Source organism: Globicephala melas, chromosome 19, assembly GCF_963455315.2.
Source record: "Globicephala melas chromosome 19, mGloMel1.2, whole genome shotgun sequence".
In the NCBI taxonomy this organism is placed as follows: domain Eukaryota; kingdom Metazoa; phylum Chordata; class Mammalia; order Artiodactyla; family Delphinidae; genus Globicephala; species Globicephala melas.
Genome location: NC_083332.1, coordinates 49,398,369 through 49,413,380, shown reverse-complemented (window position 1 = coordinate 49,413,380; position 15,012 = coordinate 49,398,369). Strand labels below are relative to the sequence as shown.

General features: G+C 45.1%; 1 protein-coding gene across 5 annotated transcripts in view; it reads left to right on the top strand.

The window, feature by feature from the left end:
* Positions 1 to 15,012, top strand: part of IL34 (interleukin 34) — a 63,671-nt gene that overhangs the window by 23,126 nt on the left and 25,533 nt on the right. The window contains exons 1-2 of one of the 5 annotated variants that reach the window (XM_060288338.1): positions 3,631 to 5,064; positions 6,086 to 6,831. The exons of 1 other annotated variant lie outside the window; for it this stretch is intronic. The gene's annotated coding sequence lies outside the window, so the exon portion shown is untranslated. Of the gene's footprint in view, positions 1 to 3,630; positions 5,065 to 5,241; positions 6,832 to 12,894; positions 12,977 to 15,012 lie in introns of those variants that run through there. 3 more of the 5 variants (XM_060288339.2, XM_030863415.2, XM_060288341.1) reach the window with 3 other exon arrangements.

Genomic DNA, 15,012 nt, shown 5'->3' with positions numbered 1-15,012 from the left:
GGGGTCAGGCATATTTAGATTTAATGCTTGCTGTCCCATTTGCTAGCTGTGTGAATTTTGGCAACTTGTAGACCTTTCTGAGCTTTGCTTTCCTCATCTTTAAAATGAGGGTGAGGGAATTCCCTGGTGGTCCAGTGGTTAGGACTCCGTGCTTTCACTGCTGAGGGGACGGGTCAGGGAACTAAGATCCTGCAAGCCACATGGCACGGCCAAAAAAATAAAAATTAAAAATAAATAAATAAAATATGAGGGCTAGAATTAGAATTCTAATTCTGGTATTGATGTGTGTGTGTGGTGGGGAGGGATTAAATGACATAAAGTGATTAACATTAGCTATTATGATGATGATGATGACGATCATCATTGTTCCTTTAGTCCTTTTATTCAAGCTCAGGTAGCCCCAGCTTCCCATGGACACTGCCTACATTGTCAACCCAGATTTTTTGGGCCGCAAACATCCCTGAAGCAGAGGCAGCACCACCTCCATGGCCGTCCCCAGCCGTGACTGGGAGCTCTCGCTCTTTTTCCATCATTCTACTAGTTTTCACTGAGCACCTCCTGTGTGTCCACTGGGGGCTGTGCCGGGTGAACACCAGAGCTCTAATTTCATTGGAAAAATAAGGCAAAATTCCATGGAAGGTTATGGCTAAAAACCAGTACAAAGAAAAAGAAATGTAAGTGAGGTTCCTTTTCAACAGAATGGAAGATTTGATAGTTTTTTGGGGAAACTCTACAAAAACATCCAGAAACTTAGGATCTAAAACAATCAGCACATTTTTTTTATGCATAGCTGAGCTGCATGGGAATAAGGATAGCCCTGGGCAAGACAGTAAAGGAAGTTGGGAAGGAGTGAGACTGCTTTGCCTTCCCTGAGTGCCCTTCCCTGGTCTGGATATCCAGGGAAGTAGATCTGAATAGCCACAGGGACTAGAGCCAAAGTTTTGAGCCCACATGAAGCAGGGAGGTAGAAATGAGGCCCCCACATACAGCTGGGACCCTTAAGGGTTTAAGCTTCTTTTAAGTGCAGTTAGGCCAGAAAAAATTCAACCTCTGGAAGAAGCAGAGAAGGAAGATTTTCTAACCTGGCCTGGGTCTGGTTTGAGAAGGGGAAGACCTCCTCTGAGAAATGTATAATCACACATCTGCCCTCTTTTGGATTTGGGATCAAATTTACACTGCTCATGTGATCCTAGAGTCTCTAGGCCAGGAAGTGATCATAAAAGCTACTCCTGGCTGGAAAATTCATAGAGAAAGAAAGTAGAATGGTTGCCAGGACCTGAGGGGAGGGGGATATAGGGAGTTGTTTAATGAATAGAGTTTCTGTTTTGCAACATGAAGAGTCCTGGAGATTGACTGTACAACAAGATGAAAATATTTAGCACTCCTGAACTCTATACTTAAAAATGGCTGAGATAGTAAATTCTATGTTATGTATATTTTACCACAATTTAAAAAACACACACAAAAAACAAAAAAAACCCAAAAAACTACTCCTACCTGGTACTCCTTGGAACACCTGGAAGAAGCAAAAGCAAAACCTTCAACCCAGCCTGCTCAGGCTGCCCACAGGATGCCTGTCAAACATGAACAGTCCAAATTAGAAATGCATGAGGAAGCCAGCCACCATGAGGGAGTCAGCAGCAAGATCAAGAAAGAAAGCAAGAGAATCAAACTTATGGTTACCAAAGGGGAAATGTGGGGGGGATGTGATAAATTAGGAGATTGGGATTAACATATACACACTAGTATATATAAAATAGACAACTAATACGGACCTACCGTATAGCACAGGGAACTCTACTCAATATTCTGTAATGACCTATATGGGAAAAGAATCTGAAAAATAATGGATATATATATGTATAACTGATTCACTTCTCTGTACATCTGAAACTAACACAATATTGTAAGTCAACTACACTCCAATAAAAATTAAAAAACAGCAAAAAGAAAAAAATCAAGGTGTTGGCAGGGTTGGCATCTTCTAAGGGCTGGATCTGTTCCAGGCTTCTCTCCTTGGCTTGTAGTTGTTCTTCTTTTTCCCATTTCTCTTCATAAAGTCTTTCCTCTGCATCTGCCTCTGTGTCCAATTTCTCCTTTTCAGAAGGATATTAGTCATACTGGGTTAGGGCTCACCCTTACCACCTCATTTTAACTTACCTCTGTAAAGACCCTGAAACCATGGTTAAATCCATTTCACCTGCCTTCACTAATCAAGGGTTTTTTTAAGATTTGCAGGTCCTCCAAGGGGCGTGTAGCCTAAACAATAAGATGTTTGCCCGAGTTGTTTTCTAGGAACTTGGAGTCAGCTGCGTCTAGATCAAGCTGAGTCGGTTAAGGACTGGCTAGGATCACCCGCCCTCCAGCTTGGCATGTGCAATGTACCCTCAGTGACTTCTTGAACATGCAGAGCTTAGGTCTGTGCAGAACCATGCACCTTTCTCCAATCACCTTTCCCCAATCACCTTTCCCCACACTCTCCTGTGCCTCAAACTGCCCTGCTTTGATATTTGTTATCCCATCAATACCCCCAAGCCCCTTGCCTTCGTGGACTTGAGGTTTGTTCTGAATCCTCTCTGGGCTGCCTTGCAAATAAACCCTCTCTTTGCTGCAAAGAAAAAAAAAAAAAAAAGAAGATAAATGTCCCTGGATGTTTACTGTCAAACAAACAAACACCACACCACCACCACCACCAGAACTGGAAACAAAGTAAAAATCCCTCAGTCAGGGAATATTATGCAGCCATTAAAAGGTTTGGAGGGGGAATTCCCTGGTGATGCAGTGGTTAGGGCTCAGTGTTTTCACTGCCAGGGGCCCAGGTGGGGGAACTAAGATCCTGAAAGACACAGTGGCACAGCCAAAAAAAAAAAAAAAGCAAAAAAAAAAAAGATTTGGAGGGATTTTCCTGAAGAATTTTACTATTGAGTGAGAAAAGTAAGGAATAGAGACAGGTACTATTATGATCCCCTTTTTGCAAAGAAACTCCAAATAAAGCCAAACGACCCCAAACCCCACACTTGTATTCGGTGTATTTCTGTATAGATACATGAGCATGAAGAAGGTGGTGAAGGCTTCCCATCAGGGCTGCAGGTGAAGGAAGAGAAGAAGGAAAAAAAGAGAGATTTTGGTGCAAATGAAAATATCTACAATAGTCAACCTTCAGCCTCTCTGCTCTGATCCTGTTTATAGAGTAGGATAACTGATTGTGTGTTTGTTTCCACAGGATAAAAAAATTAGAATACTGACTTGCAGCTATGCCCACTGTGAAGTGGGGGAGAAAGCAAGTTATATGGATCTGGCGATTCCATTTTATTCATACAAACAAGCATACCTCCTCCCTATGTATATATGTGCTCATGTGTTGGTGTGAGCAAGGAGAAAGGTGTGGAAGGACAGGTGTTGGCAACTGACGTAAAGCCGGACACGTGAGGTAAAGTTGGGGCACATTACGTGCACCTGACATTTTATCTCCTACAGTTTTGGGTGCTAGCAATCTGAAATCAAGGGCCATGCTCCCTCTGAAGGCTGGATTTCTCCTTGTCTCTTCCTAGGAACACGCCTGTGTTTGGGTTTGAGGCCCACTGTGGGAAAGGTGGGGGGGAGGGTAGGGGGAGAATGGGGGGTTGCTGGTAGAACCCGAGGCTGCCCACCACTGTGCTCCCTGTTGCGAGATGGACCCGACTCCCAGTCTATGGGCCACCAACTCTGGTAACAGACATTTCCGGAAGTTCTTGAGGAACCCTCCTTACTCAGGCTGGGTCCCCTTGTGAGGGACCTTGAGTGGCTTCTCATCATGTGTTAGGAAGGTTTTGAAGGCCTGCCCCTTCCCAGCCTCCCGTCCTCTCTGTGCCTCCCTCTCTCTCGCCCACCTGCTCTGTGACCAGGCCTCCCCACCAGTGTCAGCTGCTCCAGGCTAGGCTTGTAGCTTTTTGTCTTGTATGCCAACCCCTGGCACACGGGAGAGGCTCGGGTCACAAATGCATGTAGAACAGACTTTAACTTTGACTCATTTAACAAGTTTCACGTTCTCATACAGGTGGCATGGGCAAGAGTAGGGGTCGTGGTGGAACCAGGGAGGGTCCTGGGTCAGACTGGTGTGTGTGATGAGAGTGGAGGCTGGCGACTCTCCCCTGGCCCCAGACCTCCCCATTCCAAGTGGCTTGGGGACAGGGGACTGCGTCTGATTCCCCTTTAGCTGCGATATATGGGTGTTAGAAAAGACAGACCAGGCCTCCACTGCGGGCCTCCCTGCATTAATTAGTTAACACGGTGATTGAATTCGCCTCATGATAGGCACTAAGCTAGGAATTCAGTGGGGCTTATGTTCCGGTGGGGATGGGGGTGGGGATGGATGCGAAACTACTGATGCATGTTTAATCACAATTGCAGTAGCTGTTATAAAACACAGGCCTCATTGCTCTTGGAAGGTGTAACAGAGCAAGTTTGATGATGAGCCAGAACAGAGCCTGTGTGCCAGGGCCTGTGTCCCTGCCAGCAGCCTTGTTAGAGCAGGGCTTGAACCCAAACTCAACAAGTGTGAAGCCAAACATTTGCGGGAAGTTGGGCCTTGTGTGACCAAGACGCTCCCCACAGCGGGGACCTCTGCAAACAGCCCCATTTCCCCTCCACCACTCCTCCCTCTCAACTCAGCTTGAAGAGGAGTTTCTCAAGCTCCATTTTTCAGGTGGGTAAAGTGAGGCCTAGAGAAGCAACCGATTTGCTCTACTAGGTCCCAAATCAGTAAGGAGAAGCCAAAGCCAGGCTTCTCGGCACCGTGCTCAGCCTGCCCAAGTCCTCACAGTCCGTCCTCTGTGAGCCAAAAAATGAGAAACAAAGCTGCTCTGTTCACCGAGATTTCTATTTTCTCCATTGTTCTCCACTAGGGACATTCCTGAATTGGTAAAGAAGGGACTGGCGCAGCCCGAGTCCTGGCAGTTGATTGGCTATGCTGTCCCTAAACCAGAATTGAAAAGTCAGGAGACAGAATTAGGAGAAGTCTGAGACTCTGAGGACCTCCCAGCCAGAGCTGAGACAGTGAATAGATGTTCAGGACACTGTGATCAGGTCAAAGGAAGAGGGTGGGGAGGGGGCATGGGGGGGAGTACAGAGGGACAGCCCCCTTGGAGAGGGGGCAGCTGGAGCAATCAGGGGACTGGCTACCTTATGTGGGTCAGGGGCAGCATGTGAGAGGGTCTGGGAGGGTATGGGTGTGGGGGAGGGGAGGTGGGAAGGAGGGCGAATTAGGCTGGCAGGGGAAGGGGGAAGGGCATTCTGCTCAGGGAACAGCAGGAGCAAAGGGATTGAGGCCGGTCAGTCATCGTGGGGCGGAAGGGGTGGGCTGCAGGTGTGAGAGCCTGACCCCCTGGTGATCCTGGCTCCATGGAGCAAAGGATCATGAGAGACTTGTCCTGTGAGAGGGGAAGGCTGTCGGTCCTATGGGAGGAGGACTGTTCCAGACATCCCTTAGGCTGAGAAAAGCAGAGAACCCTCCTCTTTCCCCTCAAATGCACATGTCCACTTACATGCAATATTCTTTTAGCTACTTTTACTTTTTTTTACTGTGGTAAAATATACATAACATACCATTTTAAACATTTTTAAGTGTACAATTCAGTGATGTTAAGCACATTTACAATGTTATGTAACCATTATCCCTATTTCCAGAACTGTTTTTTTTAAAGAACATTTATTTATTTATTTATTTTTGGCTGCGTTGGGTCTTCGTTGCTGCACGCGGGCTTTCTCTAGTTGCGGGGAGCCAGGGCTACTCTTCATTGCAGTGCACCGGCTTCCATTGCGGTGGCTTCTCCTGTTGCGGTGCGCGGGCTTCCGGGCTTCCGTAGTCGTGGCTCGTGGGCTCTAGAGCACAGACTCAGTAGTTGTGGCGCACCGGCTTATTTGCTCCGCGGCATGTGTGATCTTCCCGGACCAGGGCTCGAACCCGCGTCCGCTACATTGGCAGGCGGATTCTTAACCACGGTGCCACCAGGAAAGCCCGAGAAATTCGGTAGATTTTTTTATGGTGATCTTGTGTCCTGCAACCTTGCTGAGCTCGTTTATTAGCTCATCTTGTTCCCAATTTTAGGGGGAGAACATCCAGTCGTTCACCGTGTAAGTTTCTCATAGATGCCCTCTTTCTGGTTGAGGAAATTCCCTTCTATTCATAATTTGCCGAGAGTTTCCTTGAGAGTGGATGTTGGATTTTGTCAAAGGGACAAAATCTACTACATCTGCTGAGGTGATTATAGGTTTTTCTTTTTTAGTTTGCTAACATGGGGAATTCACAATGCTTGATTTTCAAATGTGAAACTAACCCTTCGTTCTTGGTACTGCATGTGAGATTAGTATAGGACGTGGGAATCCAGGTTCCTCCAGAGCATCCCGGGGACTGTCCTCCACGTAAACTGGGTTTAGTGCCCAGTCATCCGGGGAGAAGGAGGGAGGGGACAGAGGGCAAGGGCGGGGACAGCACGTACCGCCAGATACAGCTGCCTGCGTCTGCCGCCTCAGGTGAGCCGCCCCAGCTGAGCCAGGGGCCAACCTGGGACCCAGCGGCAGCTCCCCACAGCCTGTGTGCTCGTGGGGTGAGGCGGTCCCTGCTCTCAGGCTCTCTTGCAGGGTCTCAACGCTCAGCCCTTGCATCTCCTGGAGCTTGTTCTCTGCATCTGCGAAACGGAGCTGGTGGTGGCTGGGCAGCCAGAGCACACGCACTGATCCAGGACGCCGCAAGCTGCGGCCAGTCTGCGCGCCCCACGAAGGGTTCCTGAGTGCAGCGGAGACCGCCCACCAGGCCACACGCGCGCCGGCAGTTCCCTTCTGTGTGCAATGAAGGTAATGATCCTTCCTTCCAGGACTGCTCTCTTCAGTGAACCCATGGTGCCAAACCACTTAAATAAACCAGATAAAAGTGGCCGATGGACTGTGTTCGAAGCTGATGTCCCCCACTCACTAGCCGTGTCTTTCCACCAATGGCTGAATCTCTCAGCCTTAGTCTCCTCACTTGTAAAATGGAGATAATGATACCAAGAGGTGTGGGTACCGATGATAATTCGGTGTCACCGGGCAGATGAGCAAGCGCCTGGCACAGTGCCTGGCATGTGGGAAATGCTGGGTAACATGTGGGGCATCTCAGGTGCCCAGAGCCGGTGCGGCTGCGGTGGAGACTCTTCTGGAGCTGGAGGAGCCACAGAAGCAGCCAGGGGCAGGAATGCACCCTGCCCTGGTTTAAGCGTGCAGTGATGTGCGTTTGTGGCGCCGCTGTGCCATGGGCTGGTGCTCTCAGCAACCCTGCCAGGCTGGCATGATCCTTGTGCCCCACTCAGGTACCAGCGGGGAAGGAGAGGCTCAGAGCTAGAGCTAGAATTGGAATCCAGATGCCCTTGGTCGTTTTGAGGTGTTTGTGCCTTTCTAAAATGTGAAGAATCTCCCCAGGGTTGATGCTAACTCTGGTCCTACGTTGAAGGGTAGTTGAGAGAGGGAGCTGGGAGAGGAGAAGGGAATCAAGTAGCCAAAGAAACTCTTGGTGTATTCTGTCCTTCCCCATCCTGGCCTTGGGCGGGGTTTTTCCTCCAGCTTCTTGGGCTGAGGGTTTAGCTGACCTAGTTCTCCTTCTCTTTTGGCATTTCAGCATCTGGCCCAAATGTCCTACTCATTCACTCAGATATTGTTCATCAGATGTTATTGTCTTCTGTGTGCATAGGCTCTGGGGACACAGTGATGAGGTCAGAACAAGGCTCTGGAGGCCCTTCTTACAAGATAACATACAAGTGAACACGGCCAAGATAAATGCAGAAGTGCCGCAGGGAGTGTGACAGGGAATGACCTGGGCAGGTCAGAGAAGCCTCTCTACGCAGGTGATGTTTGAGTTGACAAGAAAGAGGCAGCTGGGCAGAAATCTGGGGTGGGACGTTCTAGACAGAGATAACAGACATAGTCCTTAAGGAGGAGTCGGTTTGATGTGTAGCTGGAGGTCAGTGTCTGCTTGGACAGTGGGTGGAGTTGAGGGAGGGGTCACCTTGCAGTGTGTGTGGGAAGTCACGGGGAGCAGTGAGGACTTATTCTAAGTGCAGATTCCAGGATTCTTCTGAAAATGAAAAAAATGCTTGTATTCTTTTCTCACCTTCTGTCTTTTGTGATTTGGGGGGCCTCTTGTTTGGAAACATATTTGAGAGACTCTCAGAACTGGAAGGAAGTATTTGTGCCCACCAGATCCCCTTTAGCCACTGTTGTACCTATTTCCGGGCTGTCACGAACAGCAGACACCATGTCATTCTCTAAGTCACCTTGCCAGAGTTACTTGGTGGGGTCACACACCCTGGGGCGGGGGAGGCCACTGACTAGTCAGGGGTATGAAAACCCAGCCGCCTTGCCCCAGGGTGGGAGGACTCTGGTGTTATTTATTTAGTTATTTATTTTTAATAAATTTATTTATTTTTGGTTGCGTTGGGTCTTCGTTGCTGTGCGCAGGCCTTCTGTAGTTGTGATGAGCGGGGGCTACTCTTCGTTGTGGTGCGCAGGCTTCTCATTGTGGTGGCTTCTCTTGTTGCGGAACACGGGCTCTAGGCGTGCGGGCTTCAATAGTTGTGGCGCACGGGCTCAGTAGTTGTGGCGCACGGGCTCTAGAGCGCAGGCTCACTAGTTGTGGCACACAGGCTTAGTTGCTCCGCGGCATGTGAGATCTTCCACGACCAGGGCTTGAACCTGTGTCCCCTGCATTGGCAGGCGGATTCTTAACCACTGCGCCACCAGGGAAGTCCTCTGGTGTTATTTAAGAATGCTTTAGCACCCCTAAGACCTGCCCTTCCCTATCCTCTCCCCTCACTCCTTCACCTGAAAGTTTTCTCTGGCAAGCTCTCCCTCAATAACTCATATAAAAGCAAACCCTGTCCCAGGCTCTGCTTCTGGGGAAACCAAGCTTAGGCCATTAGAGACCATGTGTTTTATGGATTAGAAAGTGAGCTTCTAGGTTTAGAAACTTCCAGCTCTGAAAATCCCTAAAACTGTGTGATTTACTCAATCATGCAACAAGTTAGTGGCAGGGCCAGGCCCAGGAACTATCCAACAGCCAGAAGGCATCAGGGGTATGGGGTGAGGCCTGCTGGTGAATGTGGTGCAGAGCCAATGTCGCAGCTGTGGTTTACCAGCAGCTGTGCTCCCAGATGAAGCTTCATCTCAGGTAAGACCCCCTCTGCATGAATTGCTCCAGAGACTTTATGTCCAGAATTCCACCCACTTCCTCCTGTATTAGAGTAGTTCACACTAAAGTGTGAAAGATTGGCAGCTCACAGACAATGCATCCTGAAAAGAAGTTGCTTGTTAACCCCAATAAATCTGTAATTCGATGGACTTTTTACCAGGGTGGTAAAGTGAGTTGGAAGAATGCATACAGTGCAATTCTGTAGGGTTTTGAGGGCATGAGGGAGCCATATATCAGGAAATTCCTCAGCTTTCCCAAGGATCAGCTTCCCCACCCCCATTTCTGCTTCTCCTCACCCTCTTTTCCCCACAGTCAGATACGTTGAGAAGTGCCGGTGTCTTCCTCAGGTTTCAACAGCAGTGCCTGTCAAAGCTGCGAGTCACTGGAGGGGAAAGTGACTCAGCTAAAGAAATAATTTGGCCAAAAGTGCATTTTTGTAAAGAACAGACTGGTGATTTGAGCTAAGCTCCCTGGTAAGTGACTGATTTCTCAGAAGCACAGAGGACTGTTTATGATTTAGTAAATTTCCACACCATTTTCTTAAGGGCTGGCATCACTTGCTGGCTCAGGCAGGTTTGTGATATAGGTCTGGGTACGGCAGGGAAGGCACTCCTGAGGAGTGGCAGCCTCCCTGGACGGGGTTTCACCTGGACGGTGTTTCACCTTACCGTCCAAGTGGCCTTGGGCAAGTCATTTACTTTTTGCCTGGCACAGCTTCCTCATCTAAACAAATGGAGCTGGATATTCCAGAGCCTTGGTCCTCAAAGTGTAGTCTGCAGACCAGGAGCATCTACAACACCTAGGAGCTTGTTAGAAATTCAGAGTCCTGGGTCCCACCCCAGACCTTATGAATCATATTTTAACAAGATTCCCAAGCCATTCATATACAATACACATCACAGTTTGAGGAGCCCTGCTCTGGACAAGACCACTCAAATGTAGTCCTTAAACCAGCTGCATCAGTATCACCCAAGCTTGTTAGAAATGTCAGTTCCTGAGCTCCAGACCTACTGAATCACATCTCTGAGGGTCGGCCCTAAAAGCCTGTGTGCTAACAGCTTCTCCAGGTGACTTTTAAGCATGCTGACCTTTGAGAAGCACCCTCAGTCAAGTAACATTTATTCTAGCAGAGGCTTGGCTGTAGAGCAGCTGTTGTATACAGAACTTGTTCGGTGCTGCTCTGCGGTTCTGGAAGCGCTCACATTGCACTCCACAGCAATTCTGGGATGTTCTTTTATCTTTATCTTGCTTTGCCAAAGAGAAAACTGAAGTTTAAGGGAGGTTAAGTGAGTTGCCCAAGATCTTTCTATCTCACAATGTCTTGCATAGCATTATTGACATAAGATGTTTCTGGCAAAGTCAGCTGTTACAGGGTAATAAAACTCCTCATAAATATTTAAGATTACCTGTTGATAAATGACAGAGGCTCTTGGAACATGAGCTGGGATAGATTTTGTGGGTCTTGATCAAGGCTTAGGAGCTCATGAACTGCAGCTCTTCTTTTACAGTTTCTTGTTTTGATTAGATAATATGTTCACATGGTTTAAACATCATATAATAAAGGACTATAATCAAAGTTTTTCTTTAACTTTTGTTCCATAACCACCCAGTACCTTCCTCCTCAGGTTAACTGTTTTTGTTTTTTTTAATTAATTAAATTTATTTATTTTGGCTGTGCCGGGTCTTAGTTGCGGCACACGGGCTCTTCATTGCGCCATGAGGGATCTTTTGTTGTAGCATGCGGACTTCTTAGTTGCAGCACACATGCAGGATCTAGGTCCCCGACCAGGGATCGAACACAGGCCCCCTGCATAGGGAGTGCAGAATCTTACCCACTGGACCACCAGGGAAGTCCCCCACAGGTAACTGTTTTTAGTTTATTGGATTTAACCTAATTAAAGCTGATCCTTGACAAAGCTGTGGAATCTCCTGATATATGGTTACCCTCATGACCCCCAAAATCTCTGAACTTGCAGTACATGCATTTTTCCAATTCACTTTATCATCCTGACAAAAAGTCCATCAAATTACACATTTACTTGGGTTAACAAGCATCTTCTTTTAATGATGCACCATCTCTAAGAGGTTCTGAGCTGCCACTCTCTCACACTTTAGTGTGAATTATTCTAATACAGCATCTCTTTATACAAATACAAGCATATACAAATATGTATTCTATATAACATATATTAACTATATATAATAGCATATATCACATATATTTAATGCTTTGTCACCTCTGCCGACACAAGTTACAAACTAGAATACATGGTGCTGTTCTGTGCCTTGCTTGTTTCACTGAATATATTACACAATTCTATTGTGTGATAACAGTTGTTTCCATTCTGTTATCACAGACATTGCTTGTATAGGTGGCATTTTACCAGTGCTTATTATATGTGCAGGATAAATTCCCAGAAATGAGATTGCTAGGTATCTGTATTTGTAATTTCAAGAGATATTGCCAACTTGCCCTCCTTAAGTTAGTACCAATGTGCACCTCCACCAGCTTTGGATGAGAAGTTACTGTTTTCTCACCTCTTTGTCAGCTCGTTAAATTGTCATATCATTAGATTTTTACCAATCTGGTAGGTGAAAAACAGTGACTCAATTGAATCTTCATTTAAATTTGTAATGAAAGTTTTAAACTTAGAATATGTGTTTACGGGCCATTTCTATTTCTTTTTCTATGACTCTCTTACTATTAGTATTCTGCTTATTTTAAAAATTGGATTGTAGGGACTTCCCTGGCAGTCCAGTGGTTAAGACTTCGCCTTCCAATGCAGGGGGTGTGGGTTCTATGCCTGGTCGGGGAGGTAAGATCCCACATGCCTGGAGGCCAAAGAACCAAAACATAAAACAGAGGCAATATTGTAACAAATTCAATAAAGACTTTGGAAATGGTCCACATCAAAAAAAAAATCTTAAAAAAAATTGTATGGTTGCCTTTTTCTTTATTTCTAGGAACTGATTATCTATTAGGGAAGGTTGGCCTTTTGCCTTTGATAAAAGTCGTGTCTAATTTAGTGTTTCTCTTTTATTTTGTTGATGGTTGGTTGGTTTTGTTTGCATGCTTTTTTATTTTTTGCTGTCAAATTTATCAGTCATTTCTTTTACGGCTTCTGAATGTTGAATCATAGGTACAAAGGTCTGCCCCACTTCAAGATAACATGTTATTTATTTTCTTCTATTATTTTACATCCAAATTTTGATCCATTTGGAATTTATCCTGAGGTATGCTGTAAGGTATAGATCCAACTTTTTTTTTTTCAGATGGCTATCTTTTCTCTGCTGAATTGAAAAGCTACTTTTATTGTAAGCTGTTTATCATAAGCTTTTTTTCTCATACATATGTGGATCTGTTTCAGAACTTGCTCCTCGTTTCCATTGGTTTCTCTGTTTACTCATGTTCATTCATGCTCATGGTTTTGCTTGCTACGGTTTACAATATTTAAAAATATCTTTTGGTGTATTGAAGGGCTGCCCCTTATTTTTAGATCTCTTTCAGGCTACTCTTGCTTATTTGTTTTTCTATTTGAACTTTGTAATCTGGTATGTAATTACACACACACGTGTTGGTGTTTTTACTGGAATTGCTTTAATAAAAACTGAAGTATAACACACATACAGGAAAGGGAACAACTTGTAAGTATACGGCTTGATAAATTATCATATAGTAAACTGAACTATTACCCAGATCTGGAACTGGAGCAGTACCAGCATGGAGAAGCCCCCCTCCGGTCCCCAGGCTGTTATTACTACATCGCCCTCTTCCAAAAGGTAATTATCGTCCTCATTTCTTATGTCATAGATTAGTTTTGATGTTTTTTTAAAACTTTACATAAATGGATTCTTTTGTATTTGGCTTCTTTTGCTCAACATTGTATTTGTGAGGTTTTCTAAGTCTGTCCTCCTGCTGATGGACAATTAAGTTGTTCCCAGTTTTTGGCTATCATGAATAATGCTGCCATGAACATTGTAACACATGGCTTTTGGTGCCCCTATATATACATTTCTGCTGGATATTTACTTACGAGAGAACTTATACATGGGATATGCATATGTTCAACTACAGAAAATACTGCCAAACTGTGTTCCAAATAGATATGTAACCACTTACCCTCCTTCCAGTGGTATCTGAGAATTCCAGTTATTCCTAGTTCCTGCAACAATTGGTTTTGTTGGTCATTTGGATTTTACTTACTCTGGTGTGTGTGTAGTGGTAATTAATTGTGGTTTTAATTTTCACTTCTGTAATGACTAATGAGGTTAAGCACTTTAAAATATGTATTTGTTGGCTATTTAAATATTCTCTTTCGTGAAATGTATTGGGATTGCTTCAAATTTATACATTAACTTCAGAGAATGGACATATTGATGATGTTGGATGTTCCTATCCAGGAACATGGTATGTCTTTCCATTTGTTTAAATCTTCTGTGTCCTTTAGTATTGTTTGCAGTGCTTTGGTATGGATCTTGCACATTTTTTGATAGGTTTATTCCTAGATATTTTATGTTTTTTATGGAGTCTTTTCTAACTGGCTATTGTTTGTAGTAGTTTCTTAATTGATTCTTTTAGCTGTTCTAGGCTTATAATCATTTCATCTATAAATAGAAATGTTTCCAATTCCAATTCCTCCTATGCAGTTCTTTATCTTTGTTTTTTTAATTGAGATATAATTGACATATACATTGTATTAGTTTTGGGTGTACAAAATGATGATTCCATATATGTATATATGGGAAATGATTACCACAATAAGTTTGGTTAACATTCGTCACCACAAGTAGTTATAATTTTTTTCGTATAATGAGAACTTTTAAGATTTGCTCCTTTAGTAACTTTCAAATATACAATACAGTATTGTTTTAATTTCTTTCTTTTTTTTTTTTTTTTTCGGTACGCGGGCCTCTCACTGTTGTGGCCTCTCCCGTTGCGGAGCACAGCCTCCGGACGCGCAGGCTCAGCAACCATGGCTCACGGGCCCAGCCGCTCTGCGGCATGTGGGATCTTCCCGAACCGGGGCACGAACCCGTGTCCCCTCCATCGGCAGGCAGACTCTCAACCACTGTGCCACCAGGGAAGCCCTAGTATTGTTAACTATAGTCACCGTGCTGTACATTATATTCCCTCATCCAATTATTTTATCTCTCATTTCTTTAGCTTATCTAACTGCACTGGCTAGTACCTTCTGTACAGTGATAGTGTGCACATGTGTGTTATATCTGACTTTAGTGGGAATGCGTCTGGTGTTTTCTAGTTAAGCAAAATGCTGGCTTTTGACTGAGATTTATATATTTTATCTTATTAAGGAATTATCCATTGATTCCTACTTTGGGATTTTTTATCAGCAAAGTGTGTTTTTTTGGTCAAATTTTGTCAAATGCTTATTCAACATTTATGGATTTCCTGGGATCTATCATTATGTTATACTATATTAAGAAGTTTCTGGCAGTTCCCTGGTGGACTAGTGGTTAAGATTCTGGGCTTTCACGGCCGTGGCCTGGGTTCAGTCCCTGGACAGGGAACTAAGATCCTGTGAGCCGTGCAGTACAGCCAAAAAAAAAGAAGTTTTTTAATATTGAACCATCCCTGTATTCCTGCAGTAAATTCCCCTTGGTCTTTTCTTTCTTTCTTTTTTTGGCCACGCCGCATGGCTTGCAGGATATTACTTCCCTGACTAGGGATTGAACCTGGGCCACCGAAGTGAAAGTACCAAGTCCTAACCACTGGACCGCCAGGGAATTCCCTCCCTTTGTTTTTTTAATGTGCTGTGCCACCCTACTGGAGACGGTTCTTTGACTGAGCCAACAGC